Genomic DNA, 13,769 nt, shown 5'->3' on the forward strand with positions numbered 1-13,769 from the left:
AGCATGGGATAGTGATCCTCCAGTGTAGTGGGCAGGTTCTTCAGCCTAAGATAGTGATGCTCCAGTGTATGGGGCAGGTGCTTCAGCTTGGGATAGTGATCCTCCAGTGTAGGGGGCAGGTTCTCCAGCTTGGGATAGTGATCCTCCCGTGTACGGGGCAGGTTCTTCAGCTTGGGAAAGTGATCCTCCAGTGTAGGGTGCAGGTTCTTCAGCTTGGGATAGTGATGCTCCAGTGTATGGGGCAAGTTCTTCAGCTTGGGATACTGATCTGCCAGTGTATGGGGCAGGTGCTTCAGCTTGGGATAGTGATCCGCCAGTGTATGGGGCAGGTTCTTCAGCTTGGGATAGTGATCCTCCAGTGTAGGGGGCAGGTTCTTCAGCTTGGGATAGTGATCCTCCAGTGTAGGCGGCAGGTTCTTCAGCTTGGGATAGTGATCCTCCAGTGTATGGGGCAGGTGCTTCAGCTTGGGATAGTGATCCTCCAGTGTAGGGTGCAGGTTCTTCAGCTTGGGATAGTGATCCTCCAGTGTAGGGGGCAGGTTCTTCAGCTTGGGATAGTGATCCTCCAGTGTATGGGGCAGGTTCTTCAGCTTGGGATAGTGATCCTCCAGTGTATGGGGCAGGTTCTTCAGCTTGGGATAGTGATCCTCCAGTGTAGGGGGCAGGTTCTTCAGCTTGGGATAGTGATGCTCCAGTGTAGGGTGCAGGTTCTTCAGCTTGGGATAGTGATCCTCCAGTGTAGGGGGCAGGTTCTTCAGCTTGGGATAGTGATCCTCCCGTGTACGGGGCAGGTTCTTCAGCTTGGGATAGTGATCCTCCAGTGTATGGGGCAGGTTCTTCAGCTTGGGATAGTGATCCTCCAGTGTAGTGGGCAGGTTCTTCAGCCTAAGATAGTGATGCTCCAGTGTAGGGGGCAGGTTCTTCAGCTTGGGATAGTGATCCTCCAGTGTATGGGGCAGGTTCTTCAGCTTTGGATAGTGATCCTCCAGTGTAGGGGGCAGGTTCTTCAGCTTGGGATAGTGATGCTCCAGTGTATGGGGCAGGTTCTTCAGCTTGGGATACTGATCCTCCAGTGTAGGGGGCAGGTTCTTCAGCTTGGGATAGTGATCCTCCAGTGTAGGGGGCAGGTTCTTCAGCTTGGGATAGTGATCCTCCAGTGTATGGGGCAGGTTCTTCAGCTTGGGATAGTGATCCTCCAGTGTATGGGGCAGGTTCTTCAGCTTGGGATAGTGATCCTCCAGTGTATGGGGCAGGTTCTTCAGCTTTGGATAGTGATCCTCCAGTGTAGGGGGCAGGTTCTTCAGCTTGGGATAGTGATGCTCCAGTGTATGGGGCAGGTTCTTCAGCTTGGGATACTGATCTGCCAGTGTATGGGGCAGGTCCTTCAGCTTGGGATAGTGATCCTCCAGTGTAGGGGGCAGGTTCTTCAGCTTGGGATAGTGATGCTCCAGTGTAGGGGGCAGGTTCTTCAGCTTGGGATAGTGATGCTCCAGTGTAGGGTGCAGGTTCTCCAGCTTGGGATAGTGATCCTCCCGTGTACGGGGCAGGTTCTTCAGCTTGGGAAAGTGATCCTCCAGTGTAGGGTGCAGGTTCTTCAGCTTGGGATAGTGATGCTCCAGTGTATGGGGCAGGTTCTTCAGCTTGGGATACTGATCTGCCAGTGTATGGGGCAGGTGCTTCAGCTTGGGATAGTGATCCTCCAGTGTAGGGTGCAGGTTCTTCAGCTTGGGATAGTGATCCTCCAGTGTAGGGTGCAGGTTCTTCAGCTTGGGATAGTGATCCGCCAGTGTATGGGGCAGGTTCTTCAGCTTGGGATAGTGATCCTCCAGTGTAGGGGGCAGGTTCTTCAGCTTGGGATAGTGATCCTCCAGTGTAGGGGGCAGGTGCTTCAGCTTGGGATAGTGATCCGCCAGTGTATGGGGCAGGTTCTTCAGCTTGGGATAGTGATGCTCCAGTGTAGGGGGCAGGTTCTTCAGCTTGGGAAAGTGATCCTCCAGTGTAGGGTGGAGGTTCTTCAGCTTAGGATAGTGATCCTCCAGTGTAGGGTGCAGGTTCTTCAGCTTGGGATAGTGATCCTCCAGTGTTAGGTGAAGGTTCTCCAGCTTGGGATAGTGATCCTCCAGTGTAGGGGGAAGGTTCTTCAGCTTGGGATAGTGATCCTCCAGTGTTAGGTGAAGGTTCTCCAGCTTGGGATAGTGATTCTCCAGTGTATGGGGAAGGTTCTTCAGCTTAGGATAGTGATCCTCCAGTGTAGGGTGCAGGTTCTTCAACTTGGGATAGTGATCCTCCAGTGTAGGGGGCAGGTTCTTCAGCTTGGGATAGTGATCCTCCAGTGTAGGTGGCAGGTTCTTCAGCTTGGGATAGTGATCCTCCAGTGTAGGGGGCAGGTTCTTCAGCTTGGGATAGTGATCCTCCAGTGTTAGGTGAAGGTTCTCCAGCTTGGGATAGTGATCCTCCAGTGTATGGGGAAGGTTCTTGAGCTTGGGATAGTGATCCTCCAGTGTATGGGGCAGGTTCTTCAGCTTGGGATAGTGATCCTCCAGTGTAGGGTGCAGGTTCTTCAGCTTGGGATAGTGATCCTCCAGTGTAGGCGGCAGGTTCTTCAGCTTGGGATAGTGATCCTCCAGTGTAGGGTGCAGGTTCTTCAGCTTGGGATAGTGATCCTCCAGTGTAGGGGGCAGGTTCTTCAGCTTGGGATAGTGATCCTCCAATATAGGGGTCAGGTTCTCCAGTGCAGTGTAGAGGTCCCATTGCACAGGGTGTAGATCCTCCAGTGTATGATGCAGGTTCTTCAGCACAGGATAGAGATCCTCCAATACAGGTCCTCCAGTGAAGGAAACAGATCCACCAGGGTAGGCTGCAGGATCTTCGGCACAGGATGGAGGTGTACAGCACTGGATACATGTCCAGGAATGTAATGTACTCTGTGTATAGGTGATGCAGTTTGTGTGATGTATATACAGGTGCCGTATACATGCAGTATGTGGGTGCTATGGGGTATGCAGTCTCCACACCAGGATCCGGTGGAGAGGAAGGCTCCTGCTAATAACTTGTCCTGGAGATGGCTTCTGGCACATTGCTTTGTTATTTCTGTCAGAGAGGTCCCCGGGACACAGTCACCTCACTCTATTCATCATGATGATTAATTGCTACTAAATGAACAGATGCTGAAGAAGAAAAAGAGACTAATGTATTCATGAGGACAATGGTGACCAGAGAGATACCCAACCCCAAGATGTCTGCTGCCAGCGGGAGCGCAAAGGGTTAATTGGCCTGAAATTCCTGCAGTGAAACTACAAGCTCCCATCCCAAACTGACTGGACACAACACCTTATGTAAACCACCCATAGGGCACTTTAATAAATTACCCAGAACACGAATATCAGTAAACTTTAACCGTATAAGTAACTTCCAAAAATAACAGAGACATGAAAATAAGGTCATAGCTTTCTTTTTTATATATTAACCCATAATATCCAAAAATCAGGCACTTGGGATAGAATCACACATTTTTGAACCCTGGAAGCTGAATTCCCAGCTGGCAAGTCGGCCAACCGAGGAACCACCATCTCACATCTTCCACCATTCTTCCTCCTGTGACTTGCAATTAACTATTAAATACAAAGGAAAATCATTCTAAAAAAAACCCATAACATCTCAATAACAAAAACCTATTAAAGTACCCACATTTTTAACCCTTTTAAATCTAATAACGCCAGCCCCCAATCTAGGGGTACCTTCCTTAAACCGTCATGTGTACCCCACAGACATGTGATATCCACCAATATATCCCACCCATATGTCCGGGCTAAGCATCCCACCTATCATGTCTGCCTGTATTTCTCTGGCTAAATGGTCTCTTCCCTATGTATAAAATATAATACATCACTATATATTATACAGAAGGTTCAGGGTATGTAATAAATCACTATACATTATACAGGGGGTGCAGGGTGTATAATACATCACTGTACATTATACAGCGGGGTGCAGGGTGTATACTACGTCACTATACATTATACAGGGGGTGCAGGGTATATAATACATCACTGTACATTATACAGGGGGTGCAGGGTGTATAATACATCACTATACATTATACAGCAGGGTGTAGGGTGTATAATACATCACTATACATTATACAGCAGGGTGTAGGGTGTATAATACATCACTATACATTATACAGGGGGTGCAGGGTATATAATACATCACTGTACATTATACAGCGGGGTGCAGGGTGTATAATACATCACTATACATTATACAGCAGGGTGTAGGGTGTATAATACATCACTATACATTATGCAGCAGGGTGTAGGGTGTATAATACATCACTATACATTATACAGGGGGTGCAGGGTATATAATACATCACTGTACATTATACAGCGGGGTGCAGGGTATATACTACGTCACTATACATTATACAGGGGGTGCAGGGTATATAATACATCACTGTACATTATACAGGGGGTGCAGGGTGTATAATACATCACTATACATTATACAGCAGGGTGTAGGGTGTATAATACATCACTGAACATTATACAGCAGGGTGCAGGGTATATAATACATCACTGTACATTATACAGCAGGGTGTAGGGTGTATAATACATCACTATACATTATACAGGGGGTGCAGGGTATATAATACATCACTGTACATTATACAGCGGGGTGCAGGGTGTATAATACATCACTGTACATTATACAGCGGGGTGCAGGGTATATACTACGTCACTATACATTATACAGGGGGTGCAGGGTATATAATACATCACTGTACATTATACAGGGGGTGCAGGGTGTATAATACATCACTATACATTATACAGCAGGGTGTAGGGTGTATAATACATCACTGTACATTATACAGCGGGGTGCAGGGTATATAATACATCACTGTACATTATACAGGGGGTGCAGGGTATATAATACATCACTGTACATTATACAGGGGGTGCAGGGTATATAATACATCACTATACATTATACAGCAGGGTGTAGGGTGTATAATACATCACTATACATTATACAGCAGGGTGTATAATACATCACTATACATTATACAGGGGGTGCAGGGTATATAATATATCACTGTACATTATACAGCGGGGTGCAGGGTGTATAATACATCACTATACATTATACAGCAGGGTGTAGGGTGTATAATACATCACTATACATTATACAGCAGGGTGTAGGGTGTATAATACATCACTATACATTATACAGCAGGGTGTAGGGTGTATAATACATCACTATACATTATACAGCAGGGTGTAGGGTGTATAATACATCACTGTACATTATACAGGGGGTGCAGGGTATATAATACATCACTGTACATTATACAGCGGGGTGCAGGGTATATACTACGTCACTATACATTATACAGGGAGTGCAGGGTGTATAATACATCACTATACATTATACAGCGGGGTGTAGGGTGTATAATACATCACTATACATTATACAGGGGGTGCAGGGTATATAATACATCACTATACATTATACAGCGGGGTGTAGGGTGTATAATACATCACTATACATTATACAGGGGTTCAGGGTATATAATACATCACTATACATTGTACGGGGAGTGCAGGATTTATAATACATCATTATACATTATACAGGGGGTGCAGGGTATATAATAAATTACTATATATTATACAGGGGGTGCAGGGTATATAATACATCATTATACAGTGGGGTGCAGGGTGCATATTGGGGCACATTTACTAAGGGTCCGCGGACTGCATTTCCGTCGGGTTTCCTGACTATTTCCGTTTTGCACAGCATTTAACAGGGGTTTTTGGTGCACGGATTTTGCCACAATCGCGCCGACTTTCATGTGACACAAATCGGGGCGTGGCCGTCAGACAACCCGATTGATTTGGACTGAGCTCGGGATTTCAGATTCAAATTGTGTCGTAACCAATGCACTAACATGCACCAGGAAGAAGAAGGTGAACTCTGGCGGACCTGAGCGGGGAAGCGACACATACAGGATATCGGGCGCACAATCTTGTTGAATCGCGGCAGAGTGCATCCTCATCGGACAACGCACCTTGGGGATCGCGCAGGGACCGGGTAAGTAAATGTGCCCTAATATTTCTATGGTAAAGGTTGTGAAATTTATACACTGCAATAAATAATTTTTGATTTCTTGTGATACATATTATAAAATGTACAATGTGAAGTCGTATGTGACCTGTGGTTTCAGTATTTTATGTCTTTTAAGTTCAAATAAGCGTCAGAATTTAAATTTTTTATCCCTGTTAAAGAATAAGTATGTGATAAATATATAGAAATAAACTGAACATAACTGATGATGAGTCATATATGGGCTCAATTACTAAGGGTCCGAAACGCGTATTTCCCGGGTTTCCCGACGATTTCCAATTTGCACCGAATTGCCCCGGGATTTTGGCCCACGTGATCGGATTGTGGTGCATCGGCGTTGGCTTTCACGCGACAGAAATCGGGGGCGTGGCCGTCGGACAACCCGACAGATTCAGAAAAACCACGGAATTTAAAAACGAAAAGTGGCGCAAGAACAGCGCTCACATGCATCGGGAAGAAGCAGGTGAACTCCAGCGGACCTCGGGGCAGCAGCGACACCTTTTGGATATCAGGCGCACGACCTTAGTGAATCCCGGCAGTACCCGAATCCTCGTCGGAGAACGCGCTGCTGGATCGCGACTGGACCGAGTAAGTAAATGTGCCCCATAATGTCCGTTTTCAACATTTATTATGATGAAAAACCAATCTATTTCTCATGTCTGTCTGTCATATATGTCTATCTATCCATATGTGTGTCTGTCTATCTATATGTTTGTCTCTGTAGGTCTGTGTCCGACAACAATGCACTCTGCCGCGATTCACTAAGATCGTGCGCCCGATATCCTGCATGTGTCGCTTCCCCGCTCAGGTCCAACAGAGTTCACCTTCTTCTTCCACAGTCCCAGCGCAGACACCTTTTAAATACCTGTCCAAGCCGCGCAAAACCCAAAAAACGCAAACAGTCTGACAAAAGTGAGCAGCGCGACCCTTAGTAAATGAGCCCCTATGGGGCACATTTACTTACCCGTCCTGATGCATCCGCTGATCCGGAATGTCCGTCGAGGATTCGGAGCTGCCGCAATTCACTTACAGCATGCGCCCAATTTTTTTAATGTGTCGCTTTCCCGTTCAGGTCCGCCGGAGTTCACCATCTTCTTCCTGGTGCATGTGAGTGCTGATTTTGCAACACAATTTGAATTTTAAATTCCTCAGTTTGTCCGAATCAATCGGCCATGCCCCCGCATGAAAGCCAGCGCCTCGGGAAACCCGATGGAAATGCGGCCGACGGACCCTTAGTAAATGTGCCCCTATACGTCTGTCTCTGTCCATCTATATGTTTATCTACCTTTCCCTCTGTCTATATTTATATCTACATGAAGAAAGTTCTCAGCAGCTCAGTTACAAACCCCAAGACCGGGTAACCAGGTCCTTCCAAGTAAAAACAAGCAGCAGTCCAGGACACAAAAAGTTAAAAAAAAAGTGAATGGGGCTCATTTACTTACCCGGTCCAGTCGCGATCCCGCGGCGCGTTGTCCAACGTTGAATCGGGGCTTGTCGGGAATCACTAAGGTCGAGCGCCCGATATCCACCAGGTGTCGCTGCTGCGCCGAGGTCCGCTGGAGTTCACCATCCTCTTCCTGGTGCATGTAAGTGCGTGTCAAGCGACACATTTTCTCTTTTTATATACCGCGGTTTTTCCGAATCGGCCCCTTAGTAACTGGGCCACAATATGTTTTATTCCGAGCGCTAGGTTTTGGCTAATGAGCTTTTTTCAAGCGTCTCTCCACCTTACATTTATCTCTAGTTTATCCATTTATTTCTATATGTATAGGTGAAATATCCATCTCTCTATATCTAAATAAACCTATCACATAATGAATCCCATTGTACAATGTATAATGGACTGCAGTCAGACATATTGTCATTTATTATGGCGTTTAGACAATACGGATTATTACATATTATATGATTTATACTCATTACTTTCCTAATCTCATGTAATACAAAGGCTTTAAAGAAAAGCTAACAAAGGAGGTTTAATGCACCAATTAAAAATCCCACTGACATGAATGTAAATGTTACGTCCTCCGTCACGGTCGCTCAGGCGCTTGTCCGTTATGCATGTTTTTTTTACATTTTTTTTTAAACAGAGGCAAAGTACTGGAGACATCGTCACACGGATAGCGGATTCCTGACATACTGGACACAACATTTACATTGATGTGGGATTTTTAATTGATGCATTAAACCTCTAATATTTTAATTTTTTGTATTATTTGACGGAGGATTGAACAGTTGTGTGAACTGAGCCTTATACAGGAGCTATAATACCTAGTAATCCATCACTAGATCACATGCAGATTGTTACACATTTATACTGTAACAGAATAGAATTCTCATTTACAGAAACCAAGATCATAACATTTATAGATAGAACATCATCTCTAATACACTGCGATTTCTATACAGTAAGAATTTATCTCCAATATACAATGATTTATGATATAATGGACTGTAAATGTCATTGATGACCAAAAGGGAAGCGAGACGGAGAAAAGGTGACAGAACATTCAGGGCTTCATTTATGCACAAAAAAGTGACTGCATTTACAATGTCCGGACTACATTGTGCTGTAAGTGCAGAGACTAAAAGTTACAGATATGTAAAAATGTGTTTTTTTTTAAAGATAGATGATAAATAGATAGATAGATAGATAGATAGATAGATAGATAGATAGATAGATAGATAGGAGATAGATAGATAGATAGATATGAGATAGATGATAGATAGATAGATAGATAGATAGGAGACATATATAGATGATAGATATATAGATATATAGATGATAGATGGATGGATGGATAGATAGATAGACAAATAGATATGATTGATAGATAGATAGATATGAGATAGATAGATGGTAGATAGATAGATATGAGATAGATAGACAGATAGATAGATATAGATAGATATAGATAGATATGAGATAGATAGACAGATAGATATGCAACATATATAGATGATAGATATATAGATATATAGATGATAGATGGATGGATGGATAGATAGATAGACAAATAGATATGATTGATAGATAGGAGATAGATAGATGGTAGATAGATAGATAGATAGATAGATAGGAGACATATATAGATGATAGATATATAGATATATAGATGGATGGATGGATGGATGGATAGATAGACAAATAGATATGATTGATAGATAGATAGATAGATATGAGATAGATAGATATAGATAGATAGATATGAGATAGATAGACAGATAGATATGCGACATATATAGATGATAGATATATAGATATATAGATGATAGATGGATGGATGGATAGATAGATAGATAAACAAATAGATAGATAGATAGATAGAAGACATAGATAGATGACATATATAGATGATAGATGGATGGATGGATAGATAGAGAAGCTACATTGATTTTCTTGCTGAAATAAGTCCCTGCCTTTTTATTATAATGTATATGAATTGCAGCCTGATAATATTTTTAGATCCGCACATTAAGATTGACAATAATCCCACTCAAAAATGTAACGTCCTATTGAAAATTATGAAGCGGTTACTTGAGGCCATTTTAATGGAAAGATGATTCAGAAAAAAAACGGTTCAGAAGTATTTTTTTTCATGTTGCTTTCAGTTAGTTTGTAATTTTGGAAGAGACCTTTTTATCCAGTAATGACCTTTTCATGTGCAGCTGCTCAGAGTAAGTTTATATTTTGCAACTTTTTTGCGGCTTATAGTGATAGATGCCGAGCAAACATCTGCAGAACCGCCACTCACTATGTCAGATAAGGTGCAAGGACTCAAATCCACTAAGTGCCGGACATTTGCTTGCACCTAAAGAAGTTGCAAATTAGAGACAAATTTCATAACCAAAAAATTGTGCAAAAAAAACGCAAAAACAATCTAAAAAATGATGATCAATGTCCCCCCTATGGCTTCTATATCTTTCTATCTAACTCACATAATGCGGGACATTGATCCTAGTTATTTAGACTGTTTATTTGCGCAATTTTTTGCCACAGTTATTAAACTTGACTCTAATTTGCAACTTTTTTGGGTGCAAGCAAAAGTCCGGCACTTAATGGTTCTGAGTCCCTGCGCCTTATCTGACATAGTGAGTGGCTGCTGTACAGATGTTTGCACAGGATTTATCACAATTTTTTGCCTAAAAAGTCCCAAAATAGTTGCAAAAACGCACCTACTCGGCATTTGAAAAAATTTAACTTTTCATTACTGAAAACAAAGGTTTTTGCTTCCCAAATGCAACATAAAAAAATACTTCTGCTCAGTTTTAAAATGTAAAATTTCCCCAGTAACGACTTCATCATTGTCTATGGGATCATCTCTGGGAGTGATTATTGTCTTATTGTACAGATCTGAGAATATTATCAGTCTCCATTTCATGTACATTAGAATAAAAAAGGCAAAGACTCATTTGAGAAAGAATTTGTTTTTTTCTTACATCTCTGTAACTTTTAGTCCCTGCAGTTACATCACAATGTGCTCCGGACATTGTACATGCAGTTACTTTATGTGCAGAGATGAAGCCCTGAACGTTCTGTCACCTTTTTTCAATCTCGTTCCATTATTTGTCACTAATGAGATTTACTTTGTAGGGTAAAAATTAGAGACAAATTTGGCGCAAATGAATCGGACATGTGACAATTCCAAAACGCATTTACTAAGGCAGAACCAGATCCATCATAGATCAGGAGCCAAAAAGAAGAGCAAACCAGGCGGAAAAATGAGACCCCCTATGATTAATGTCCCCCAATATCTATAGATGTCTGGTTTTTACCTATATATCGATCTGGCTTTTCTATCTGTCCATCTATTCTATCCATTTTTGTACATATCTGTAACTTTTAGCCTCTGCACTTGTGGTCCGGACATTGTACAAGCTGATACTTTTTTGTGTAAAAATAAAACCCTGAACGTTCTGTTACCTTTTTACTTATTCTCGCTTCATGATTGGTTACAAATGAGATCTACTTTGTAGGGGAATAATTTGAGACAAATTAGGCGCAAATGTATCATCCGGCGGGGGCGACAATTCAAAACGCATTTAATAAGGCAAAAAGACAACATAAATTACAAGACAAGACTAGGCACAAAGCAGGCACAAAAATGGACGAACTTGAGACACCGTGTGATTAATGTCCCCCTATATCCATATATTAACTATTTCTGTCCATCTAAAAAATGTAAAAAACTGACACTTACTATCCGTCCCCATTGACTTCAATGTAAAAATAACTTTGTGTCATCCGTTATGGTCAGTTTGGCATCATCCGTATTAATTTTTTTTTTTTTAATGGAAAAAAAGTACTGCAAGCTCCGAAATTTTTTCTGTGAAAAAACTGAAGAATAATGGATCAGTGTACAAAAAATTTACATCGATTTCAATGGGATTTAAAACGGATCCGTGCTATTTCCGCTTTTTTAACTTTTTAAAGCGGAAACTGGAAACTGAAATCACAACGAGCGAGCGGAGCCATTTTTTTCGTTTAAAAAAAAGTGAAAAAAAAAAGATAACTTTCTACCAGCTGAAAACGGATGACATTAAAAATTGCATTGACTTTAATGGGGTTTAGGATGGATCCGTTCAATTTCAGTTTCTTAATTTTTTAAGCAGAAGCTAGAAATCTGAACGGCAGTGTGAACTGAGCCTGAGGCTAATGTCACGCTAACATTCCTTCTTTCCGTTACGTCCCTCCGTCAAAAAGTCAAGAAAAAAGGTTTAACGGATTTTTAATGTATCACTTAAAATCCCATTGACATCAATGTGAATTTTATGTCATCCATTATGTTCCGTTTAGGCAGAGATTCGTTATCTATGCGTTTTTTAGACATAAAATATGACGGAGGCTGCAGTACCTTTCCTCTGCTAAAATCCCCGCCAGACCCAGACTGACCATAACGGATGACATATCATTTACATTGATGTCAGTGGGATTTTTAAGTGATACGTTAAACCTCCATTCTTCACTTTTTTTAACAGAGGGAAGGAACAGTAGTGTGAATATTGCTTTACACTGATAGCTATTATAATTTACTTTATAGTTTATAATACACAATATACATTGTATTCTATATATTATACTATAAACAGTTCATGGTAGATGATGTATAATGCAGGGTGATGTTCTACATGTAATATCTGTATTCTAGATTATTTGTGGGGTTATACATCTAATACAGCAGGTAGGGAGGATATTATATATACATCTCCTCCTTCCCTGCTGTATTATATTTATATAATAATTATATATATATATATATATATATATATATATATATATAAAATTATATCTTCCCTACCTTCTCTATTATATATAAAAACAATACAGCAGGAAGGGAGGATATATATATATATATATATATATAATACAGCAGGTAAGGAGGATATATATATATATATATATATAATACAGCAGGTAAGGAGGATATATATATAATATATAATACAGCAGGTAAGGAGGATATATATATAATATATAATACAGCAGGTAAGGAGGATATATATATAATATATAATACAGCAGGTAAGGAGGATATATATATAATATATAATACAGCAGGTAAGGAGGATATATATATAATATATAATACAGCAGGTAAGGAGGATATATATATATATATATAAAATATAATACAGCAGGTAAGGAGGATATATATATAATATATAATACAGCAGGTAAGGAGGATATATATATAATATATAATACAGCAGGTAAGGAGGATATATATATAATATATAATACAGCAGGTAAGGAGGATATATATATAATATATAATACAGCAGGTAAGGAGGATATATATATATATATATATATACTATATAATACAGCAGGTAAGGAGGATATATATATAATATATAATACAGCAGGTAAGGAGGATATATATATAATATATAATACAGCAGGTAGAGAGGATATATATATATTGCAGCAGTTAAGTAGGATATATGTATATATATATATATATATATATATATATATATATATATATATATATAATACAGCATGTATGGAGAATATATATACACAGTGATTTTTAGCAGAAATTGTATCAAATTTTATATTGTGCATAGATCTTCTTAGATACACAGTATAATTTCCTGTAGAATGTATAATAATAATAATAATAATTAATAATATAATATTTCATAAGAAAAAAATTTCTAATATAGTAATTAAAACAAAATATGTGTCATATATTATAACAGATTATAGAGGACATTACATTTGAGATGTATAATATATGCAAGCAGTCGTGTATTGTATATTACAGATTACAGAATTGATAATATATGTGTGTATGTAATAATTCACATGGATGTAATAATACACTGGGATGTATATTATACGGGGATGTATAATACACTGGATGTATAATATAGGGGGATGTATAATACACGGGGATGTATAATATAGAGGGATGTAATAATACACAGTGATGTATAATACACAGTGATGTATAATATAGGGGGATGTATAATACACGGGGATGTAATAATATACGGGGATGTATACACAGGGTCAGGCTCTCGGGGTCTTCTCCTGGGATTCTTCGCCCCCAGGATCTGGGGGGTGTCTGGGGGTCCAGAGGGTCGCGGCTTCTCTTCTCCTCATTGTCACCAGCGCAGGATCCAGGATTAAA

General features: G+C 40.5%; 1 protein-coding gene across 2 annotated transcripts in view; it reads left to right on the forward strand.

Moving 5' to 3' along the window:
* DMBX1 (diencephalon/mesencephalon homeobox 1) overlaps positions 1-13,769 on the forward strand; it is a 52,385-nt gene that overhangs the window by 19,982 nt on the left and 18,634 nt on the right. The window lies entirely within an intron of this gene.

This window comes from Engystomops pustulosus, chromosome 10, assembly GCF_040894005.1.
Source record: "Engystomops pustulosus chromosome 10, aEngPut4.maternal, whole genome shotgun sequence".
NCBI classification, from domain to species: domain Eukaryota; kingdom Metazoa; phylum Chordata; class Amphibia; order Anura; family Leptodactylidae; genus Engystomops; species Engystomops pustulosus.